This window comes from Piliocolobus tephrosceles, chromosome 2 (assembly GCF_002776525.5).
Source record: "Piliocolobus tephrosceles isolate RC106 chromosome 2, ASM277652v3, whole genome shotgun sequence".
Classification (NCBI taxonomy): Eukaryota; Metazoa; Chordata; class Mammalia; order Primates; family Cercopithecidae; genus Piliocolobus; species Piliocolobus tephrosceles.
Window position 1 is genome coordinate 140,192,821 of NC_045435.1, and position 10,601 is coordinate 140,203,421.

Below are 10,601 nucleotides of genomic sequence, written 5' to 3' on the forward strand. Positions count from 1 at the left end.
TTTGTTCATTTTTGCTTCGGTTGCCCGTGCTTGTGGGGTGCTGCTCAAAAAATTTTTGCCCAGATCTATGCCCTAGAGATGTTTCCTTATGTTTTCTTGTAGTAGTTTCATGGCTTGAGGTCTTACATTTAAATCTTTAATCCATTTTGATTTGACTTTTTTTTTTTTGGAACGGAGTGTTGCTCTGTCACCCAGGCTGGAGTGCAGTGGCATGATCTCGGCTCACCACAACCTCCACCTCCTGGCTTCAAGCCATTCCTTGTCGCAGCCTCCTGAGTAGCTGGGATTACGGGTGCTGGTCACCACACCCAACTAATTTTTGTATTTTTAGTAGAGATGGGGTTTCACCAAGTTGTCCAGGCTGGTCTCAAACTCCTGACCTCAGGTAATCCACCCCTCTCGGCCTCCCAAAGTGCAGGGATTACAGGAGTGAGCCACCATGCCCGACCTTGATTTGATTTTTGTGTATACCAAGAGATAGGGATCTAGTTTCATTCTTCTGCATATGGATATCCAGTTTTCCCAGCACCATTGATTGTAGAGACTGTCTTTTCCCCAGTGTATGTTCTTGAACCTTTGTTGAAAATGAGTTCACTGTAGGTGTGTGAATTTGTTTCTGGGTTCTCTATTCTGTTCCATTAGTCTATGTGTCTGTTTTATATGCCAGTAGCAGTATAATTTGAAGTCAGATAATGTGATTCCTCTAGTTTTGTTCTTTTTGCTTAGGATAGCTTTGGCAATTCTGGATCTTTTGTGGTTCCATATAAATTTTAGAATTGTTTTTTCTATTTCTATGAAGAATATCATTGACATTTTGATAGGGATTGCATTAAATTTGTAGATTGCTTTGAGTAGTATGGACATTTTAATAGTATTGATTCTTTCAATACATAAATATGGATTTTTTTTTCATTTTTTGGTGTCCTCTTCCATTTCTTTCATCAGTGTTTTATAGTTTTCATTATAGAGATCTTTCAGTCTTTTGGTTAGGTTAATTTCTAGGTATTTAATTTTATGTGTAGCTATTGTAAATGGTTTTTACTTTTGTAAAAAAGTAAAAGTATTGTAAATTACTTTTTTACTTCTTTTTCATATTTTTTGCTGTTGGCATATAGAAATCCTACTGGTTTTGTATGTTGATTCATATCCAGTAACTTTACTGAATTTGTTGATCAGTTCTAATAGATTTCTTGTGGAGTCTTTAGGTTTTTCCAAATATAAGATCATATCATCTGCAAACAAGGATAATTTGACTTGTTTCTTTCCAGCTTGGATGCTCTTTATATCTTTCTCTTGTCTGATTGCTCTAGCTAGGACTTCCAATACTATGTTGAATAACACTGGTGACATTGTGTGTCCTTGCCATGTTGCAGATCTTGGAGGATAGGCTTTCAGGTTTTCCCCATTTAGTATGATACTAGCTGTGCATCTGTCATACATAGCTTTTATTATCTTGAGGTATGTTCCCTCTATCCCCAGATTTTTAAAGGTTTTTATCATGAAGGGATGTTGAATTTTACCAAATGCTTTTTAAGCATCAATTAAAATGATCATATGTTTTGTATCCTTCATTCTGCTAGTATGGTGTATCACATTGATTGATTTGAGTAAGTTGAACCATCTTTGCATCCCAGGGATAAATCCTAGGACATAATGAAGAGCTTTCTAATATATTGTTGAATTCAGTTTACCAGCATTCTGTTGAGGATGTTTGCATCAATATTCATCAGAGATATTGGGCTGTGGGTTTTTTTTTTTTTCTTTTTTGCTTGTTTTGGGGTTTTTTTTATTATGTGTCTTTATCTGGTTTTGGTATCAGGTTAATACTCACCTTTTATAATGAGTTTGGAAGTGTTCCCTTCCTCTCTATTTTTTAGAATAGTTTCAGTAGGATTGATATTAGTTATTTAAATGTTTGGTAGAATTCAGCAGTGAAGCCATTGGTTCCTGGGCTTTTCTTTAGTGGGAGACTTTTTATGACAGCTTTGATCTCATTACTTGTTATTGGTCTGTTCAGGTTTTGGATTTCTTTCTGGTTCAACTTTTGTAGGTTGTATGTATCTAGGAATATTTCCATTTCTTCTAAATTTTCCAATTTATTGGCATACAGTTGCTCATAAAAACTACTAACAACCCTTTGAATTTCTGCAGTATCAATTGTAATGCCTCCTTTTTCATTTCTTGTTTTATTTATTTAAATCTTCTCTTTTTTCTTAGTTTGGCTAAAGGCCAATTTGTCAATTTTGTTTAACTTTTTAAAAAATCAGCTTTTCGTTTCACTGATCTTTTGTATTTTGAAAATTTCAATTTCACTTATTTCTGCTCTAATCTTTGTTATTTCTTTTCTTCTACTGATTTGGGGTTTATTTTGCTCTTTTTTTTTTAATTTAGCTTTTTAAGATTCTTTGTTAGGTTATTTGAAGGTTTTTTCTCTTTTTTGATGTAGGCACTTACAGCTATAAACTTACCTCTTCATCCTGTTTTTGCTGTATCCCATAGGTTTTGGTAGGTTGTATTTCCATTATCATTTGTTTCCAGAAATTTTTCAATTTTCTTCTTAATTTCTCCATTGACCCTCTGGTCATTCATGAGCATATTATTTAATTTCAATGTATTCGCATAGATTCCTAAATTTATCTTATTATTATTTTCTAGATTTATTCCATTGTGGTCAGAGAAGATGCTTGATATTATTTCAATTTTTACATGTTTTAAGTCTTGTTTTATAACCTAACATATGGTCTATCCTTGAGAATAATCCAAGTGCTAAAGAAGAGAATGTGTATTCTGCAGCTCTTGGATGAAATGTTCTGTAAATACTTTTTTTTTTTTTTTTGAGACGGAGTCTCGCTCTGTCGCCCAGGCTGGAGTGCAGTGGCCGGATCTCAGCTTACTGCAAGCTCCGCCTCCCGGGTTCACACCATTCTCCTGCCTCAGCCTCCTGAGTAGCTGGGACTACAGGCACCCGCCATCTCGCCCGGCTAGTTTTTTGTATTTTTTAGTAGAGAGGGGGTTTCACCGTGTTAGCCAGGATGGTCTTGATCTCCTGACCTCATGATCCGCCCGTCTCGGCCTCCCAAAGTGCTGGGATTACAGGCTTGAGCCACCGCGCCCGGCCCCTGTAAATACTTTTTAGATCCATTTGGTCTAGCCTGAGATTTCTTCATTGATTTCCTGTCTGGAAGATCTGTTCAATGATGAAAGTACGGTGTTGAATTCTCCAGCTATTATTGTATTGAAGCCCATCTCTCTCTTTAGCTGTAATAATATTTCCTTTATATATCTGGGTGCTCCTGTGTTGGGTGCATATATATTTAAAATTGTTATATCCTCTTGCTGAACTGTCCCCTTTATCACTCTATAGTGACCTAGTCTCTTCTTATAGGTTTCGTCTTGAAACCTGTTTTGTCTGATATAGTGATTCCTACTCTTTTTTGGTTTCTGTTGGCATGGAATATCTTTTGCCATTCCTTTGTTTTCAGTCTATTTGTATCTTTATAGGTGATGTGTATTTCTTATAGGCAACAGATCAATGGGTCTTGTTTTTTTATCCATTCAGCCACTCTATGTCTTTTGATGGGAAAGTTTAGTCCATTTACATTCAGGGTTATTATTGATAAGTAGGAACTTACTCCTGCCATTTTATTACTTGTTTTCTGGTTGTTCTGCAGTCTTTTCTTCCTTCTTTCTTATGATCCTGTCTTCCTCAAGTGAAGATAATTTTTTCAGGTGATATGATTTAGTTTCTTGCTTTTTATTTTTTGTGTATCCAGTGTATGTTTTTTGGTTTGAGATTACCATGAGGCTTGCAAATACTATCTTATATCCCATCATTTTAATCTGATAAAAACACTATTTGCAAAAACAAAGTAGCAAAAAGAAAACTATTAAAAAATCACCTTAACTTTGTTACCCCACTTTTTTAAACTTTTTGTTGTTTCTATTTATATCTTATTATACTATGTCTTGAAATGTTGTTTTGTGATTTTTGATTGGTTCAATCATTTAGTTTTTCTACTTAGAATAAAAGTAGTTTACACACCATAGTTACAGTGTTATAATATTGAGTTTTTCTGGGTACTTACTATTACTAGTAAGTTTTATACCTTCAGGTGATTGTTCATTGTTCATTAATGTTTTATTCTTTCTGAATGAAGTACTCCCTTTAACCTTTCTTGTAGGACAGGTTTGGTATTGATGAAATCCCCCAGCTTTTGTTTGTCTGGGGAAGTCTTTATTTCTCTTTCATGTTTGAATGATATTTTCACCAGATAAATAATTCTAGGGTAAAAATTTTTTCCTTCAGCATTTTAAATATGTCATGCCACTATCTTCTGACCTGTAAGGTTTCCACTGAAAAGTCTGTTACCACACATATTGGAGCTCCATGGTATGTTATTTGTTTCTTTTTTCTTGCTACTTCCAGGATCCTTTCTTTATCTTTGACTTTTGGGTGTTTGATTATTAAATGCCTTGAGGTAGTCTTCTTTGGATTAAATCTGCTTGATGTTCTATAACTTTCTTGTACTTGGATACTGATATCTTTCTCTAGGTTTGGGAAGTTATCTGTCATTATCCCTTTGAATAAACTTTCTATGCCTACCTCTTCCTCTACCTCCACTTTAAGGCCAATAACTCTTAGATTTGCCCTTTTGAGGATATTTTCTAGATCCTGTAGGCATGCTTCATTGTTTTTTATTCTTTTTTCTTTTGTCTCCTCTGGTTGTGTGTTTTCAAATAGCCTCCCTACAAACTCACCAATTCTTTCTTCTGCTTAATTCATTCTTCTATTAAAGGACTCCGACGTATTCTTTGGTATTCCAATTGCATTTTTCAGCTCCATAATTTCTGCTTTATTCTTTTTAATTATTACAACCTCTTTGTTAAATTTATCTGATAGAATTCTGAATTCCTTCTCTGTGTTATCTTGAATTTCTTTGAGTTTCCTCAATGCAGCTATTTAGAATTCTCTATTTAAAAGGTTACCTATCTTTGTTTCTCCAGAATTGGTCCCTGGTGCCTTATTTAGTTCATTTGGTGAGGTCATGCTTTTCTGGATGGTGTTGATACTAGTAGATGTTCTTCGGTCTCTGGGCATTGAAGAGAGGTATTTATTGTAGCCTTCACTGTCTGGGCTTATTTGTAGCTGTCGTTCTGGGGAAGGCTTTCCAGATACTCCAAAGGACGTGAGTGTTGTGATCTAAGCTGTTTCTGCTTTAAGGGACACTCCAAGCACAGTAACACTGTGTTTCTTGCAGACTTGTGGACCACCAACACCTTGATGGTCTTGGACAAAATCCAGGAGAATTCTCTGGATTACCAGGCAGAGGCTCTTGTTCTCTTCTCTTACTTTCTCCCAAACATACAGTCTCTTTCTGTTCTGAGTCACCTAAAGTTGGGGATGGAGTGACACAACCACTCCTGTGGCCACCACCACCATGATTGTGCTGGGCCAGACCTGAAGCCAGTGTAGCACTGGGTCTCAACCAAGGCCTGCCGTAACCACTCCCTGGCTACTGCCTATGTTTGACCAAGGTCCTGGGGCTCTACCATCCACAGGTGCCAAAGCCAGCTAGGCCTCTGTTCTCCCCCTCAGGGTGGAGAGGTCCCCCAAACCCTCGGTGGGTCCAGAGGTGCTATCCTCTACCTGATGTTTTACTGTATTATGACTGAGCTGGAACCAAAACCCCAAGATGCAGTCCTTCCCACTCTTCCCTCCCTTTTCCAAAGGCAGAGGAGCCTTACCCAATAGCCAGTGCCACCCCTGGCTACAAGAAGTACTGCCAGATTACCACCAATGTTCCCTTAAGGCCCAAGGTCTCTGAAGTCAGCTTGCAGTGGCCTGGGACTCACCCTTAGGGCAATGGGCTCCACTCTGGCCCAGGGCAGGTCCAGAAATGTTGTCTAAGAGTCAAGTTCTGGAATTAGGGTATCCAAGAGCCCTCTTGGTGCTCCACTCTCCTGTGGCAATGTAGGTACCTATGATGCAAGACAAGGTCCTCTTTACTTTTCCCTCTGCTTTTCTCAAGCAGAAGAAGTTTTGCTCTGAAGCCACCATAGCTGGCTATGTGCTGAGTCTCACCTGAAGCCAGCAAGTCTCAAAGGCTCACCCAAGGCCCTTGATGTAGGGCTCTTTAGTTAGCTGAATGATGCCAGTACTGGATCCTTTCCTTCAAGACAGCAGTTTCCCTTCTAACTCAGGGTGTGTCTAGAAATGTCATCTGGGAGCTAGGACCTGGAACAGGGGCCTCATGACTCTGACTGGTTCCCTATGCTGCTATGGCTGAGCTGGTATCCAAGATGGAAGATGACGTCCGCCCCACTGTTTCCTCTCCTCTCCTCAAGCAGAAGGAAGGGGTTTCTTTTGGAGACACTAACTGTGCACCTTGGAAAGGGATGATGCCAGCACTTCCTTGGCTGCCCTAGCTGGTGTCTCAGTATGTCACGTGCCCTCTATCCGCAGTCCACTGTCTCTGGACCTACTTCCACCCTAGAACTTGCCTAAGAGTTGCAGTACTTAGGACCTAGACAGCCTTTCAAGCTTACTTAGAGGCCAAGAGTACTTTGGCCCTCCGTGGTGATTCCCCTCTGGCGAGGGCTGGTTGAAATGCTCCCTCTGTGGGTGGGTGTCATCTGAGTTTGGTCCAGTCTTCCTTTCTGCTCTAACAGGACAGCACTGAGTTCAATACCTCACAGTTACTGCTTTCTCCCTCCCCCAGTGCCCAGACGTGCTGTCCACACCCCACTGCAGCTGCCAGGGATAGGTAGGGGAGGGGTGGCATTGGTGATTCAGGACTGCTTTTTCTATGTCTTCATTACCTTTTTCAGTGATACGAAGTTAAAACCAGGTACTATGAGTGCTCACCTGATTTTCATTCTTATGAATGTGTTTTTTCTGTGTAGATAGTTGTTAACTTGGTGTCCTTGCTTGGGGGGCAATCGGGGACCTTTCTATTCTACCATCTTTCTCTACTTCCTCTCTATATATTTTTCTTTGGGAAGTATCTAGTTAAATCTTTTACTCATTGTCAAAATTTGGTATTTTGTCTTCTTCTTAAGTTCTATTTAATCTGTAAATTTATATGAATGTTTCTTAATTTGTAAAGTCAGTTTCAGGAGGAATTTTTAATTTCTTATTTTATTGAATTTTCAGAGAATGTTTTTTAAAAATGATTCCTTTTTTTCTTTTTGAGACAAGGTCTCATTCTGTCACTCAGGTTGAAGCATAGTGGTGCAATCATAGCTTACTGCAGCCTCAATCTCATAGGCTCAAGTGATTCTCCCACCTCAGCCTCTTGAGTAGCTGGGAATACAGGTGTGCAGCCCAACCAATTTTTTTATTTTTTAGAGATGAGGGTCTCACTATATTGTCCAGTATGGTCTCAAGTTCCTGGGTTCAAGCAATTGTCCTGCCTCAGCCTCCCAAAGTGCTGGGATTACAGGTGTGAACCACTGCACCCAGGGAAAATAGTTACTTTTTAAAATAAAATGTTATTGGTGTGTAAGTACATTAAAAAATTAATCCATAAATGTAGAGAAGAATAAACAGTCTCTCCGGATTACAAATTGTATATAGAGATATTAAATCAAATTTGCTGTTTACATTATTTGAATTCCTTCTGTCCTTCATTATTTTCTGTTTACCTGATTGACCAAAGTCTTTAAAAATGTGCTCTCAAAATTTCTAAAATTATCGTGTTTTAGTTAAGTTTGCCCTGTATTTTCAGAGACCTTTCCTTAACATATTTCACCAAATGTTAGTGCTTCACACCAACATCTCTGGTTCTCCTCCTTTCAAGCACATGAGAAAGCAGTACTTTTTGCTACATCCCACCTTGAGGTTTGGCATGGCAATGTGCCTTGTTATGACCAATATGTTTCTGGATTGTTTGATTGCTACTGTACTTTTCTCCTTAATGGTAATCATGAAAACATGTGTTGATAAAGAAGTATCACTTGGGGGACAGCTGCCTTATAAAGTTTCCCAGACTTGCAGCAGACATTGTTTGAATAATAAACATACTGTGCTAGTCCACTGAAGTTTTTGTGATTATTTGTTATTCTACAGCATAACCTAGGTTATCCTAACTAATGGAACCATATTATTCAGTGCATAAAGGCTTATAATTGTTAGATTTTTGTCTTGGATTGTACCTTTTATTTTTACAAATATGCTTCTTGCTTTGTTTAATGCATCTGATATTGAATTCGCTTTTATCTGATATTGTTAGTGTCATTTTTGGTTTCTTCTTTTATTTTTGCCTAGAATATCTTTATCTTCAATTTTAATCTTTCCTTGTCACTTTGTTTTCAATATTTTTTCTATTTTAAAAATTGCTGCATTAGTTTTTTAACAAAAACTAAAGATTATAAAATTATATCTTTTGATAAATCTGTTTATCTGTTCATGTACCTTTATTGAAATATGTTCATGTAAATTTATTGTAATAAATTACATATTTGGTTTTATTCCTTTCATCTTGTATTCACTGATGTTTTACTTTGTGCTGATTATCCTTTTGCCGTTTTCTTTTCTTTTCTTTTCCTTTTCTTTTTTCTTTTTTTGAGACAGAGTCTCATTCTGTCACCCAGACTGGAGTGCAGTGGTTCGATCTCAGCTCACTGCAACCTCGACCTCCAGGGTTCAAGCGATCCTCCCACCTCAGCCTCCAAAGTAGCTGGGACTATAGGACATAGCCGCATCTTGCTAATTTTTTACATTTTTTTTGTAGATAAAGAGTTTCACCACGTTGCACAGGCTGGCCTTTTACCATTTTCACACTTTCGTTGGCTTAAGTGTGTTTTATTACTTATCACTTATTTTGCTCATAATACAGAACTTTGAGCATGGTCGTGTCGCAGAAAGCTCACCTCTGCTCCATGTGGCTTTACCTGAGTAAGATCAACTGAGGGGGCTGGGCGTGGTGGCTCAAGCCTGTAATCCCAGCACTTTGGGAGGCCGAGACGGGCGGATCACGAGGTCAGGAGATCGAGACCATCCTGGCTAACATAGTGAAACCCCGTCTCTACTAAAAAATACAAAAAACTAGCCGGGCGAGGTGGCGGGCGCCTGTAGTCCCAGCTACTCCGGAGGCTGAGGCAGGAGAATGGCCTAAGCCCGGGAGGCGGAGCTTGCAGTGAGCTGAGATCAGGCCACTGCACTCCAGCCCGGGCGACAGAGCGAGACTCCGTCTCAAAAAAAAAAAAAAAAAAAAGATCAACTGAAGGTTAGAGGATTTGTTTCCAAGACAGCTCACTAATACGGCTAATGTGTTAGTGCTGGCTGTCAGTTGAGAGCTTAGCCAGGGCCGAGGGCTGGGGGCTTCACTTTCTCTTCAAGTGGCTTCCCATGGTAATTAGATTTCATTGGTGAGCATCCCAAGAGATAGAGATTGCGTTCTAGACAGAAGCTATATTGATTTTTATCATCTTCCCTTGGACGTTCCACGGTGTCACTGCCTCTGTTGGTTGTGGCAGTCTCAAGGACCCATGCAGGTTCAACAGAGAGTCAAGATTTTGGAAGAGCATGTAAGATGGGAAATGTTATTGCATCCTTTCTTGGAGAATACAGGGATAACATTCTTCCCTCCGCCCTTTGAATATTACCGCTGACTTTATATTCTGTTTTCTTTTTCTCTCTATCCTTGGGTTGTCTTAATTACTATAACTTTTTTTTTTTTTTTTTTTTTTAAGACAGAGTCTCCCTCTGTCACCCAGGCTGGAGTGCAATGGTGCAATCTCGGCTCACTGCAACCTCCACTTCCCTGGCTCAAGCAATTCTCCTACCTCAGCCTCCCAAGTAGCTGGGATTACAGGCATAAGCCACCACACCCAGCTAATTTTTGTATTTTTAGCAGAGACAGTGTTTCACTGATGCAGGTCTTGAACTCCTGGCCTCAGGTGACCTGCCTGCCTTGGCCTCCTGAAGTGCTGGGATTACAGGCATAAGTCACCATGCCTGGCCTAATTACTATAACTTTTTAATAAGTTTTCATATCAAGTAGAACTAGTCATCCTTTTTCTCACTCTTTTCTGCTTTGATAATGTCTTAGCTATTCTTGGCCCTTTTCTCTTCATATAAATTTTGGAGTCATCTTGCTGATTTCCTTAAAAAGTTCTGATTATTTTTGTTTTGAGATTGCATTGAATCTACAGATAAATTTGGGAAGAATTGCCTTTTTTCTGATGTTAGATCTTTCAAGTCCTTAATGTGTTTTTTTGTTTGGTTAGTTGTTATTCTTATTGTTTTTGAGACAGTCTCCCTCTGTCACCCAGACTGTTGTGCAGTGGAATGATCTCAGCTCACTGCAGCCTCAACCTCCTGGGCTCAAGCAATCCTTTCACCCCAGCCTCCTGAGTACTTGGGACTCCAGGGATGCACTTCCATGCCCGGCTAATTTTGTATTTTTAGTAGAGACAGTGTTCTGCGATGTTGCCCAAGCTTATCTCACATTCCTGGGTTCAAGTGATCAGCTCACCTAAGCCTCCCAAAGTGCTGGGATTACAGGCATGAGGCACTGTGCCCAGTCAGCATTTTTTAAATTATAGATCGTTTAAAACTTCTTTCCATAAGTTTGTAAATGTTCTTCATAAATGTCCTA